A 13,828-nucleotide genomic window follows, 5' to 3' on the forward strand; every position below is an offset into this window, starting at 1 on the left:
ACAAATTAGAATTATTTATAGCACTGAAGCTAAGTGGAAATGAGATATTGCCCAAGTGCTATTACAATAAATATGGGTTGTTTCACACTCCTTCAAATTATGCTTTAGGACTGTCAACCATTCATGTTATTCTTCAACTGTATAAACCTCCACAAAAAAAAGAAAATTCCAGTAGTGAATGTCATCAAACTTATGTTCAGATGTGCATATTGAGTTGAGTAACCAGGCACTTGTTTTATTTGAGCCAAATTAAATACATCTCATTAAGGAAATGTTAACTAGTATGCAAACACTGAATGCATTTTTTAGAAAACAGTCTCTGTAATGAGGTACAAACATTATGTGACTTTACGAATCTGTCCCACAGAGCAAAAACCATGGTCAAGATTCATATCATTTAAATGGCATAGATTCTCCCCAGGTCCAGTTAATAGTGAATTATATGTAAATGAAAGGAAATACAGATCTGGCACAAAAGGAGAAAATCTGTCTTAGAGATGACTGTTTTTTGTTTTTTTTTTAAGTAATAACCCCTCACTCAGAAAAAAAAAAAGAAAATTGTATGCAAGACCACTGGTTCACCGTTCAGGCATTATACAAGCAAATTAGGTCCCAAGTAATTCCATTCACAAGTGTAAGAAAAAAATTGTCCAAGTCCCCTCCTCGTATCTCTGCATTACTGTTGCTGAGACTACTAATGACCATGGTAAAATATACTACCTACTACCTACTGCCTGCTTTCAGTTTACAAGGCACCAGATTAAGTCCTTAGCGTTCTTTTGCCCAGTTAATCCACAGACCTCACGAGCAGATGCTGTAGTTATCCCTGTGCTGTAGATGAGAAGACCGAGGCCGAGAGGGGACATTTCCACAAGATTCTCAGATTACAAAGCCTGAGCTCTTAACCGATATATTTTCCCCTGACAAACAGGTTTTCAAATGCGGAGAAGAGTTTGTGCGGGGTTTTGGATACAGCTGAACTAGCCTACTCTTTGAATCAGTGTGAACGAGGCCCGACCCCTGCTTCAGTCGATCTGGCCTGGGCTCTGGTTTTCCCCCGCCCACAGGATAACCAGCTCCTGAGCATACATCTAGGTTTGTTCTCTAAAAAATAGCGCCCTGCATGTGCATAGCCCTTTGAACTCTGTAAAGCCATTTCACATCAACGGTCTCTTTTGATCTGCCAGTGAAGTGAGAAGAGAAACCATTTTTAATCCCCATTTTATAGGCAGTATAAAACAACTTCATTCAAAGTCATATCATGGTTTAGGAGCAGAGCCAGAAGTAGAATCTGATTTTTTTGCCCTTCCCGCAAGTAGATTCCTCTTCTGCTTGGCCCTCCACGTGAGGGAACGTATATATATACGTAACTGCATATACAACCTAACTGCCAAGCCCAGAGGAATCCTCCGGGAGCCTGCTAAACAAATAACACCTAGTAGGGACAGAGCTTCATGTTCTCATATAATCTAGAATTTAGAACTAGAGGCAGACATCTCTCGCTCATTTCAGACCAAACCAAAAGTCACTAATCCAAACCTCAGAGAGAGAGCTCAGCTTCTGATTTGTTGCCAAAAAAAAAGCCCTTTGGGAGAAGAGGCAAAACCTTAATTTAGTTATCAGTTCATACAATGCTGTGTATGTGATATATTTTTTCTAGTTTGTCTGTAGGATTGAAAATTAATTATAAGGCAGCATGGATTTTTTCAAATGTCACCATGTTTTCAAGTTTTCCTAACTACTCTCTAAGTCAAATCATGGCTATGCTCACTATTAGCTGTATAACAACTGGGCAAATACTTTGAATTTTTAAAATAATCTAAAACAGTGATAATAATAACACCTACCGCAACCTCATTGAATTGTTGTAACCTTTAAATGAGATATGCATGTGACACATCTGGTGGGGTGCTTGGCAAGTACATTTTATGCATGTGACAAGTACATTTTAGTTGTTGATTTCACTATGCAAAGCATTTTAAAATGCATCTTTGAAGCCAAATACACAAATAGTAATTATGCTTTTGTCAAGATGTTTTATCTTGAAGTTAATAAGACTTATCGCCTAATCAAATGCATCATTTAACTGACAATTTATATCATTGATTAATTTGCATCTTAATAAAGGATGTGAGGTGACGGAGCTTACCAAGTCTCTCCCCTGCATGAGTTTACTTCGGCTTTCTCTTTACTCTTCAAATTTGCTTTGATTGTTAGAATTTCACTGGCTTGTGAGCTCCTTGAAGGTACAGGTAAGTGTTTTCATCTGCATTCTCTCACAGAATCCACCACATGGTTGCCACTCAGTAAACAACACTTGTTGAACATTGATTTGATGCCAGGAAACTAAAAAATTCATCCATTAAAAGAATTTATGTTTGCTTTGAGATTCCCACTGTGTTTGGTCAACAAGAGTACCCTGAGTTCTCTGGGATCTTAATTCTACTCTTGGGCAGGCACTGCTTTATTCTATTCTGATCAGCTCTTATAGCACACACAAAAAAGGGGAGGGAGACAAAAAGAGAAAAAATAAGGAAAGAAAAATGAAAGGGGGCTAAGAATTTATGTTATGTGCAGTGGTTAAGAATCCACCTGCCAATGTAGGGGACATGGGTTCGAGCCCTGGTCCGGGATGATCCCACATGACGCGGAGCAACTAAGCCCACGAGCCACAACTACTGAGCCTGTGTGCCACAACTACTGAAGCCCACGTGCCTAGAGCCCGTGCTCTGCAACAAAAGAAGCCACCGCAATGAGAAGCCCACGCACCGCAACGAAGAGTAGCCCCCACTCACCGCAACTAGAGAAAGCCCGCATGCAGCAACAAAGACCCAATGCAGCCAAAAATAAATAAATGAAATAAATAAATTTATTTAATAAAAAGAAAAATGAAAGGGAAATAAGGAGAGAGTAAATAGGGGAGGAGAGGAAAAAAATGAATTAATGAATTTTACTTTTTACCTTTCCCCAAATACCCTTCTGTATTATATGATCTTTTCTTTTTAATGTCAATTTATCTTTTTTTTTAATTTAGGTATAGTTTATTTACAACATTGTGTTGTCAATTTATCTTTTATAATGAAAAAGAAAAATGTATACAGCTGTTAATCTCTATATTAAAATATTTCAATTAAAATGGTAACATAAATTGAGACCTGATTTGCTAATTACAGCTATTATCCACGTTTTGGAGGTTCCTGGAAGTTTTGAAGTTGCAGAGTAGAAGGGAAGGAATATGATTTTGAAATTAGACAGACACAGCCCTACAACAATCTGTATACCTTGTCCAAGTTACTCAACCCCTTTGCACTTCTATTTCTTCATATTTAAAATTAACATGTAAATTACTTAATATTAATATAAATTCTTAATTAATATTAATACTTAATATTAATCCCCCTCTCAAAATTATATCAGGGTCAAGAGTACAAGCTCTGGAGTTAGGCTCAAATGATGGCTCCAACATTTGCTAACAGGGTAACCTTATATGAACTTCATTTTCCTTATAAATATAATATAGGTATTAATAATATCTACCTCATCAGGTTGTGAGGAGGAATAAATGAGATAATCAGGAATTCTACTCTGAACATTAGTAGACTTGCATGATCAAAATATATACTCAATTATTTTTATAATTTTGTTAATACAAATATTGTGGAATTTTTTCCCTCTTGGTGTGTATATACATACATATAATATATATGTGTGTATATATATATATACACACATACACATACATATATGTGTGTATATATATATATATATATATATATATGTAATATCCTTGATTTTGCCTGCCTCTTGGCCCACAAAGCCTAAATATTTATTATCCAGCACTTCACAGAAAAAGTAGTTTACTGACCTCTGGCTTAGAAGTTAGGAAGTCATACCATCCCAAGGTACTGCTTCCACTAAGTCATATATTTTCTATTAATGAAGTCGATTCCATGTAGGTAAGAGCAGAGAGACATGAGGCTAGAGGAAGGAGGGAAATGTAGACAAATTTTAAAGAGAGATTCTTTTCTTTACTGGGAAAAAAAGGAGGTTCTTTTTTCCCTTCCATTCTTTTTAGGTCTAAGTGAGAAGAATGCCTTATGGTTAGCTTACCAGTGCCCTTCCTGGACACCTATTAAACAAATGGTGATGGAACAACTGGTGATGCATATGGAAAAAACAAAATCGGATCCCGAATTCATATACCAGGTGGATAAAAATAAAATGTTTTAATGTGAAAAGCAAAACTTTAAAATCCTTAAAAGAAAATATTGAGGGTGCTGTTTGGCTTTGGGATAAGACAGACACAAACCATCAAGAAGATGTAGCACTTAAGCCTTATGCAGTCCTAGGAAAATCCTTGCGCACACATATACAAGGAGACACACACAGGACCGTTCACAGACCATTGTTTGTAAAAGCAGGAAACTGGACACAAACTTAATGTCATCAGTAGAAAAAGGGATCAATACATTGTGATATGTTAATGGACTACTACATGCTAGTAAACAGAGCTTCACAAACTATTCACACAGGTGAATCTCATAAACTTATGAGTGAAAAAAGCAAGTTGAAGAATAAGTCAGTATTATGTCATTTATATAAAAGTCAAAAACATGCTGAACAATACTACATTGTTTTAGAATAGACACACACGTAGTAAAAATATAAAGGAATGCTGAGAATGATAAGCCTAAAGTTCAGAATATTAGTAACTTCTGCTGGGAAGACATGGGCTACAGTTAGAATATACACAGGGTATTTCAACTATACTTAATGTTTTTACATTTCAACCTAGAAGTACAGTACATACATATTTATTATATTATACTTTTAAGTCTTACTACATATATCATGCATCTTATAGCTTATTGCATTATAGTAAGTATAAAAATCAAATTATTAAGAAAGAAGCCCTAAAACACCCTTTCCTTTATAGGCATTACCTTTTCAGAGAGCCATGCTGGTTTTTCCTGTATTTCCTACGTTGCTGAAATGGACATAATTGCTTTCCTCAAGAGTACCACAGCTTATATTTTGTCCAAGACATATTACTTATTGAACTAAGGAAATGGCCACTGGACTTTTTGAGAAGAGTCATGTAATACCCCGGGAGGCCAGTAATAATACAGATCAAAGTCCTTGGTACCTTGAATTAGGTTATTTTTATAAGATTGAGAGGAGCACTGATGAACCAAAAAAAAAAAAGGAACTACTCTAATGTTAGAATATCAGACTCTGGCCAGTGGATGATGTGCCCGCTTAATAATATTTCCCAATGCAATTAGATTAGAAGGACAAAGTATTTAAAAGCCAAGATTACATTAGGAGTTACTGGGGCAAAATCATATCTTCTTTCTAAGGTATAGTTAAAAACTCCAAGCAATTCAGGAGGTCTGGAAAAGAGCATCTAGTTATCAATTCTCTCAGTTAAATATTTGTGCCAGGTGGCAAATGTGTGTGTGTGCATATGCTTATTTTTTAACAAAGAAATCATTCCATATATACTTTCACATAGCCTGATAAAACTAGAATATATATAGGGAACACTTTCATATATATGTGTATACACATATATAGATAACTACATATATTCTTCCGAAATATAATTGAGATTTTATTACCACTTCAAAAACTACATGCATATTTATATATTTTATATATTAATACATAACATTATATATAACATATACAATATAAATTACGTGTTGTGTGTAAAAGTTATATATATATTTCAGAATTGAAATGTGTCAAAGAATCTAATACAACTTTACTTTATAGAGAGAAAACTAAAGCTCAAAAATGACAATCAAGGTCTCATCAAATTATTAGCAAGGCTAATGCTATATATTTTTCATTCTTAGTTCTCAGTTCAAAATTGTGCAAGAGACATGTCATTCTTAGCCACACAAAATGTAGTAAATGTGGGTCACTGTTATTTACTTGTCATCAGATACATGAAACATGAATGTCCCAATCTGGGCTACACAATGAAAGAAAGATGTGAAGAATTTGGAAGGGATCTAGAGAAGAGTCCAAGGGCAATCAGAAAATCAGTTGAGAGAAAAGCATTAAGGCAGAGAAAACTCAGCTTGTAAGGAGGAAGCTAAAGAAGGATTTTGCTCACAGTAGGCACTTAATGGCTTGGAACTGCATTCAGTGGGGAAAGCTCATTGAACAAGGGTGGGAAACATTCCCCCAGTCATTGAACCAGAAAAATCTCAAAGCAAGGGCCTATTCCTCCCCACATCCCTTGCAAAAAGATATCCAAAATATTTTCCCCATTACTTAGAGATGAAATATTCAGTTATTTTGTTAAAGAACTGAGAATAGGCAACATAAAACTTTGATATGCACAAAATGCTAAATACATCTCATTTCCATTTCTATATTAGAGTCAGTTAAAGTTTGAATAAACATAAACTGAAGACTGGGTGAGACAACAAAAGGATAGATGCAGAGTGGTAAGGATAGAAGCTATACCCTGGGCATTAGCTATATTGTTCCTCTTTAAAATGCTGATAAACTGCCTACTTTCTATAGCTTTTTAATTGTTTGGATTCATAGGTTCTGCTCTGAATCAGAATATTATAATTGCCAACGTGGAAAAAATGATTTTTGGAGCAGTACCAGCAGCCAGAGCATGCTCAGCCCGGGGAAGAGATGAAATGAAGCCCATTAGAATGGTCTCTCTTCCATGGATACTCTCTTCCAGATCTTGATCAGGGACCACAGCTCCCCAGCTCTAGTCTTAGAGGATGGTGACCTGTTCCCATCTCCCATAAAGAGACAATAAGAAGACCCAAGCTCTAATTGCACCATGAGCAATTTAAATCAGTGGCTAGAAAAATTTCCCAACCATAATGCTGAAATGGATTTCTGAGAGGTTTTGCAAACAATTGAATATCACCAGAATTACCTTGTTACGTGAATATTTAAAAACTGCTTTAGAATTGAGTTTCATTATAAAATTGATTTAAAGAATTAACATACCTTTCCACTGTCTGATTTACCTTTTTTGGTACTCACTGCTTTTTACACCAGGTAAGTAGGCTTTATTTTGATACACTAAAAATTTCATATTGATGTCTATATGACATAGTGTAAGTATTAAAACAAATTCCCTAAAACAAACTCTCCAACCTTTCCCCTGCTTATTCTCTTAAGGCTCCAGACTCCCCTCTATCAACTGCAATTCAGTCTTGACTTTCATACTCTCAATTCCCATTCTGCCTCTAGCTGGGTCCTGGTTAAGACAGAGGTTCTGTGGTTTGTTCATAAATGATTATCTCTTATTTTTGTGATATAATAAAATAAAAAACAGAAAATCAGTGTGACTCAGGTCACATATTAAATTCTAATTTTGGTTCAAAGTAGATGATCAAAGATAGCCACATTTAAATACCATTCACCTCATTGGAGATGCAGTTCAATCTTTTATTAAACCATAGAATGGCTGAATCTTTTACAGAAAAAGCCAAAGCCATGTTATCCCACTAGGAAGATTGTGACCTAGACCAGCATCAGAATAGAATATGATCTGAAGAGATGATAAAAATTGAGTCTGGTTAAGCATGACCTTGCGACAGACATAAACATCCAAGGAGTATCTGAACTGGCATTTAAGCTAGGGTATGTTGGTCAATATGAATGCTCATGTAGTGATTAAAATGTACCACATTTAAACAGTACAGAAACAGTGTTTTTTAAAAGTGCATTTAAAAAGCAAGCTTACTTACAGGCATAGAACATTATAAATAGAATGCCAAAGCAAACAAATGCCCTCAAACACAAAGAAAAAAAAAAAGGCAGAAGGAATGCATTTTAAATCATTTTATTAAGAAATTCAACACTTAAAGCTCAATAAAAATTTATGTAACTGATTTCTGCAGATATCTGAATTGGAGATGTTGATTTTAGGCTTCTTTTTAACTGCTGCTGTGATAAAATCTAATTCTTGAGAATTTAAATAGGAACACATTAGGTAACAAGGCCTAATTTGAGCCACTGTCAGATCATACTATACATTTGTTCTTATCTCAAGGGATGAATATTGAAAAAACTTAAAGCACAGCAGAGTTAAATGTTCAAGGATGTCCTGAAATGACTAAATTCTATAGGCATACAGACCCACTCAAGGTGAAATTTTAAATGGGCACATTTCAAACATTTTTTTTTAAAGCTATATAAAAACACTGACCTAAAAATGCTACTGTTGGAATGACTCTTCTAAATGGGCAAGAAAAAAAAAGCATCTCACTTTGAATGAAGTCTTCCATTCTAACGCAGAAATAATTTGAGGTGTGGGTATGACATCATATTTTAGCAGTATTCATATTCCACTGCTTAAGAGTAGAATAAAAATGTTGAGATAATTGAGAACCAAAGAGCAATGCTTGTACAAACATGGATGTGACTTGCATGTTTCAACAAATCACAGAAAACTATATTCACATTAAACAAAACTGTTAGGGAATAAAATTATTGAAGTTCTCAGAATTTAAACTCTGAGTTTAAATAATGATCAACCTCAGCACTGTTAAAAGCAAATATGACACTCCAATGATGAAAGATGCCAATACCAATGCAGCACTACTTACAATTTTTAAAAGAAGGTACAAAGATCCCAACTGTTCAACAGTAGGGAACTGGTGAAGTAAATTTAACCACTCAAATAATGATATTCAGCTATTAAAAAGAATGAAATTTCAATGTTCAACATACATAATGATGCCTATAATAGATTGTTTAGTTAAAAAAAAAAAGTTGACTTGGAAAACAATATGCAAAGATGCCAGAAGCAAGAGGCCACATTTTATGCTTCTCCTTGTATGAAATGTCCAGAATAAGCAAATCCAGAAGACAGAAAATAAATAGCAGTTGCCAGGGTATGGGAGGTGGGGAATTGAGAGGTATAGGGTTTCTTTTAGGGGTGATGGAAATATTCTGAAATTAGATAGTAATGACACTTGTACAACATTGTGAATATACTAAAGCAAAGTATATGCCCAGTGGTGGGATTGCTGGGTTGTACGGTACTTCTATTTTTAGTTTTTTAAGGAACCTCCATACTGTTCTCCATAGTGGCTGTATCAATTTACATTCCCACAACAGGGCAAGAGAGTCCCCTTTTTTCCACACCCTCTCCAGCATTTATTGTTTGTAGACTTCTTGATGATGGCCATTCTGACGGTGTGAGGTGATACCTCATTGTGGTTTTGATTTGCATTTCTCCGAGTTTTACTCAGAGACAGTCACTGGGTAACCTTTTAGTGATGCTGAGAGTATCTCCAGTACTTAAATTTGGTCATGCATGACTCTTCATGTAAACAAGCAAACTTGAGAACTCAACTCTTATATCAAAGGCAACTCCACTGTATACCTGATTAGCGGTGTTGAGCATTCCTTCATGTGTTTGTTGGCAATCTGTATATCTTCTTTGGAGAAATATCTATTTAGGTCTTCTGCCCATTTTTGGAGTGGGTTGTTTGTTTTTTTGATACTGAGCTGCATGAGCTGCTTGTAAATTTTGGAGATTAATCCTTTGTCAGTTGCTTCATTTGCAAATATTTTCTCCCATTCTGAGGGTTGTCTTTGGTCTTGTTTATGGTTTCCTTTGCTGTGCAAAGGTTTTTAAGTTTCATTAGGTCCCATTTGTTTATTTTGTTTTTATTTCCATTTCTCTAGGAGGTGGGTCAAAAAGGATCTTGCTGTGATTTATGTCACAGAGTGTTCTGCGTATGTTTTCCTCTAAGAGTTTTGTAGTGTCTGGTCTTACATTTAGGTCTTAAAAATATGCAATGCTTCACGAATTTGTGTGTCATCCTTGTGCAGGGGCCACGGTAATCCCTGTATTGTTCCAATTTTAGTATATGTGCTGCCAAAGTGAGCACTAAAATAATAGGGCTTTTAGGATCATTGACTGCCTAGCGAAAAGATGCTACCAAGTCCTATAATATTCTCAAAAATCACAAAACTGAAACCTACAAGCAACTGTGTCATTAAATTTTACAAAGACATTCGTTTGAACTGTATTCACCTGGGGAAAAAAATGAAATAACCATGTTGTTTTCTCTATTTTTAAGAGAATCAGAGTAGGCCAACTAGGTATAAATTTACAAGCACCTTAAATGTTTGAGTACTTCGTTTTCTCATATTTAAAATTTCTTTTGTGCTGCAAGTGTTGAAAAGCGATTAAAACGCCTTAATACGTAATTAATCACCCTACAAGCTATCACCATATTTAGTGGTAGTTTCAGAAAAAAAAAAAATTATATATGCAAGGTAAGCCTAATAAAACTCATGAAAAATGTAATATCTGATTTTTAGAACCTAATGTGCTCAAGGAAGTATTTGTGCTTTTAAATTAGAACAACTCTGTATTTAATTAGTCCTCATTTGCATATGTAATCATTTTAATTTATTTGCACAAACACAGGACATTGTGCTCCATCAGCAGGTAATGTTCTTTATTAACTAGACTAGGAATTTCATGCCCAGGAAGAAATATTCCTATCTGTGATGCAAAAGTCAGAACTACACACTGTCTTGACTTCATTCTTCAGGTTTTATGGTCACCATTCCAAGATAATAGAATACAATATAAAACACTTGACTAATCTGCCAATCTCTAGAAATCAGTAATTTAATATTTAATGTTTGTTTTTACCTACTGCCCAGTTACAAACTGGGTATTTATTCGTACAAAGTAACTTATTGAAATTCAAGTACTAATAATAATGCACTAAAATTCAAACTTCAATAATTTGGATGGTGGCAGAAGTAGAATTGATTAAATATCAGTGATTTCTTCATTGGTGGTGTCAAGTAATAACAGCCTAGATTGTGGAGAAAGTGGTGAGGACAGGCTTTATTTAAGATGTTTGGAAGTCAATACTGTATGCTTGACAAGCTAATGACAGATCATACTTATCTACTCATTAAAGCACGTGAACCAATTTTTCCTTAGGGCATTTCCAACAGACCCTGATAATCTTGTTATTGCCACTCCTTCCCCCAAATCCTAAACACATCCTAAAAAGAAAACAAGAAACTCTCATTAACTACTGTGACTAAAAAAGTACTTGTGTTTTTGCCTAATACTAAATGCTTCATTCTTAAAGTTACTTTGAAAACAAGCATATTATTAAGATACAAATACATTGTTTGAGGAATAACTTAAGCTTTCATTTCCAAATAAATTGCGATTTACAATAATTGAGTTCATTTGGTGACTGGTAATTGGAATTTGACACTACAGAATGAATCAGTGGATACTTTGCGAGGACAGATTTCACTTGGGGCTACTGTTTGGGTAGGAAGCTTGTTCTAGCTAAAGTCTTGAAGGAAGGCCCAGTGCTGTTCTTTGGTAAGTATTCTTCATGCGATGATCTATACCGAGTTATGTTTTTTTGGAAAACTTTTGGCACAACTTTATAACAGGCTAAGCACTGTGTCATATATATTATTTTTCTCCCACACAGCAAGTTAAGCAAATTGTTCGAGTCATTACATTAGATATGCTCTATATGACAACAGGCAGATCTCCAAATGTCATCTTGATTTCCCATAATTCTTCATGATTGGGTCTGAGTATCCTATAACATAACAGAGATAACTGTCCTCACTTAGTTTTGGAATATATTTGAGTTGAGTAATGCCTATTATAGTTCCAAAATGTCATATGCATAGTACTTAGATCCCACCCCAAATCAAATTATTAGATACATTTTTAAAAATTCTCTTTGATTGGATGACCAGTATGTAAGGACAGTGTTAAAGATTTACAGAACTTTTCATTATCTGCATAACTATATCTGGCGAAAGAATGCCTATTTCTATAAGCTTTGTTATACAGGTCTTGAAAACACCCATTGGTAAACGTATTACAGCAAAGCTGTAAAATATACATTTATACTATATGTAAAATCAACTGCATGTCTTCGGCATACATGCTTGCATAAACAACACACTAGCTTGAGTGAGTGAACCTGAAAAGTCCACTCACAAAGAGTTTTACTCAGAGACAGTCACTGGGTAAGCTTTTAGTGATGCTGAGAGTATCTCCAGTACTTAAAGGTACATGTGTGGTTTTGGTATAAAATGGACCTAAAAGCAAACGATATGCTCTTCCTGGTACTTAGCTGAAGAAGCAGAAATCTATTCCGATGCTAGAGAAAAACATTACCACATATTTCTGAGACACAGTTATGCCCGTTTTTAAAGTATGCACAAATATGGCTAAATATACTGTATTTTTTTTTTTTTTTAAAGATTTATTATTTTTTTTAAAGATTTATTGATTGCTATGTTGGGTCTTCGTTTCTGTGCTAGGGCTTTCTCTAGTTGTGGCAAGCGGGGGCCACTCTTCATCGCGGTGCGCGGGCCTCCCACCATCGCGGCCCCTCTTGTTGCGGAGCACAGGCTCCAGATGCGCAGGCTCAGCAGTTGTGGCTCACGGGCCTAGCCGCTCCGCGGCATATGGGATCCTCCCAGACCAGGGCTCGAACCCGCGTCCCCTGCATTAGCAGGCAGATTCTCAACCGCTGCACCACCAGGGAAGCCCCTATACTGTATTTTTGATTAGAGAGTTTTATAAAAGGGAAATTTTGGTCACGCATGACTCTTCATGTAAACAAGCAAACTTGAGAACTCAACTCTTATATCAAAGGCAACTCCACTGTATACCTGTTTTGACAGAATAAATATAAAACAGTTTTGCAACTAATCATTTTGGGGTTAAATAAAAGACAACAAAAATCTCTACATTATTGATTTAAACTAAAAATTATTTTGTTGGGGGTGGAGGCAAAAAAATAAGAAAACAATTTGATCCATTAGGGGAATTTAGCTGAAGATTAATGGTATTAAGTCTAACCAACAGAGGGAGATTTTAATTCCCAAAGCATCATCCACCCTTTTCGTTAGGAAGAAATGGATATTAACAGAAGGCAGCCATTACATTTACCTTAGGAAGAACTGTTTACACTTATGAATTGAAAAAGGCAAAAAAGATACTATCCAAGGATTATAATAAAAAATATTCTAGGGCTTCCCTGGTGGCGCAGTGGTTGAGAGTCTGCCTGCCAATGCAGGGGACACGGGTTTGAGCCCTGGTCTGGGAAGATCCCACATGCCGCGGAGCAGCTGGGCCCGTGAGCCACAACTACTGAGCCTGCGCGTCTGGAGCCTGTGCTCCGCAACAAGAGAGGCCGCGATAGTGAGAGGCCCGCGCACCGCGATGAAGAGTGGCCCCCGCTTGCCGCAACTAGAGAAAGCCCTCGCACAGAAACGAAGACCCAACACAGCCATAAATAAATAAATAAATAAAATTTAAAATAAAAAAAAAAAAAATTGATGACTAATAAGAACCTGCTGTATAAAAATAAATTGGAAGGATACACAAGAAATTATTAAAAAAAAAAAAAATATTCTAGGGGCTTCCCTGGTGGCGCAGTGGTTGAGAGTCTGCCTGCCAATGCAGGGGACACGGGCTCGGGCCCTGGTCTGGGAAGATCCCACATGCCACGGAGCGGCTGGGCCCGTGTGCCACAGCTACTGAGCCTGCGCGTCTGGAGCCTGTGCACCGCAACAAGAGGGGCCGCGATGGTGAGAGGCCCGCGCACCGCGATGAGGAGTGGCCCCCGCTCGCCGCAACTAGAGAAGGCCCTCGCGCAGAAACGAAGACCCAACACAGCCATAAATAAATAAATTTTTAAAAAATAAAAGGGCAGAAGCAAAACAAAACAAAAAAATGGGTGTTTGTGTGTGATTCTCGTGTATTGACTCCACAATGGCAGACAAGTCATCTGTCATGTGAATCTGAAGCCTG

General features: G+C 36.2%; 1 non-coding gene across 1 annotated transcript; it reads right to left on the reverse strand.

Annotated features, from left to right (window-relative positions):
* Positions 1–9,786: 9,786 nt before the first annotated feature.
* On the reverse strand, positions 9,787–9,890 carry LOC118893677. The gene has a single exon (XR_005019535.1). It is a non-coding gene; the product is annotated as a U6 spliceosomal RNA (small nuclear RNA).
* Positions 9,891–13,828: the final 3,938 nt, after the last annotated feature.

The sequence above is a fragment of the Balaenoptera musculus genome, chromosome 3 (assembly GCF_009873245.2).
Source record: "Balaenoptera musculus isolate JJ_BM4_2016_0621 chromosome 3, mBalMus1.pri.v3, whole genome shotgun sequence".
Taxonomy (NCBI): domain Eukaryota; kingdom Metazoa; phylum Chordata; class Mammalia; order Artiodactyla; family Balaenopteridae; genus Balaenoptera; species Balaenoptera musculus.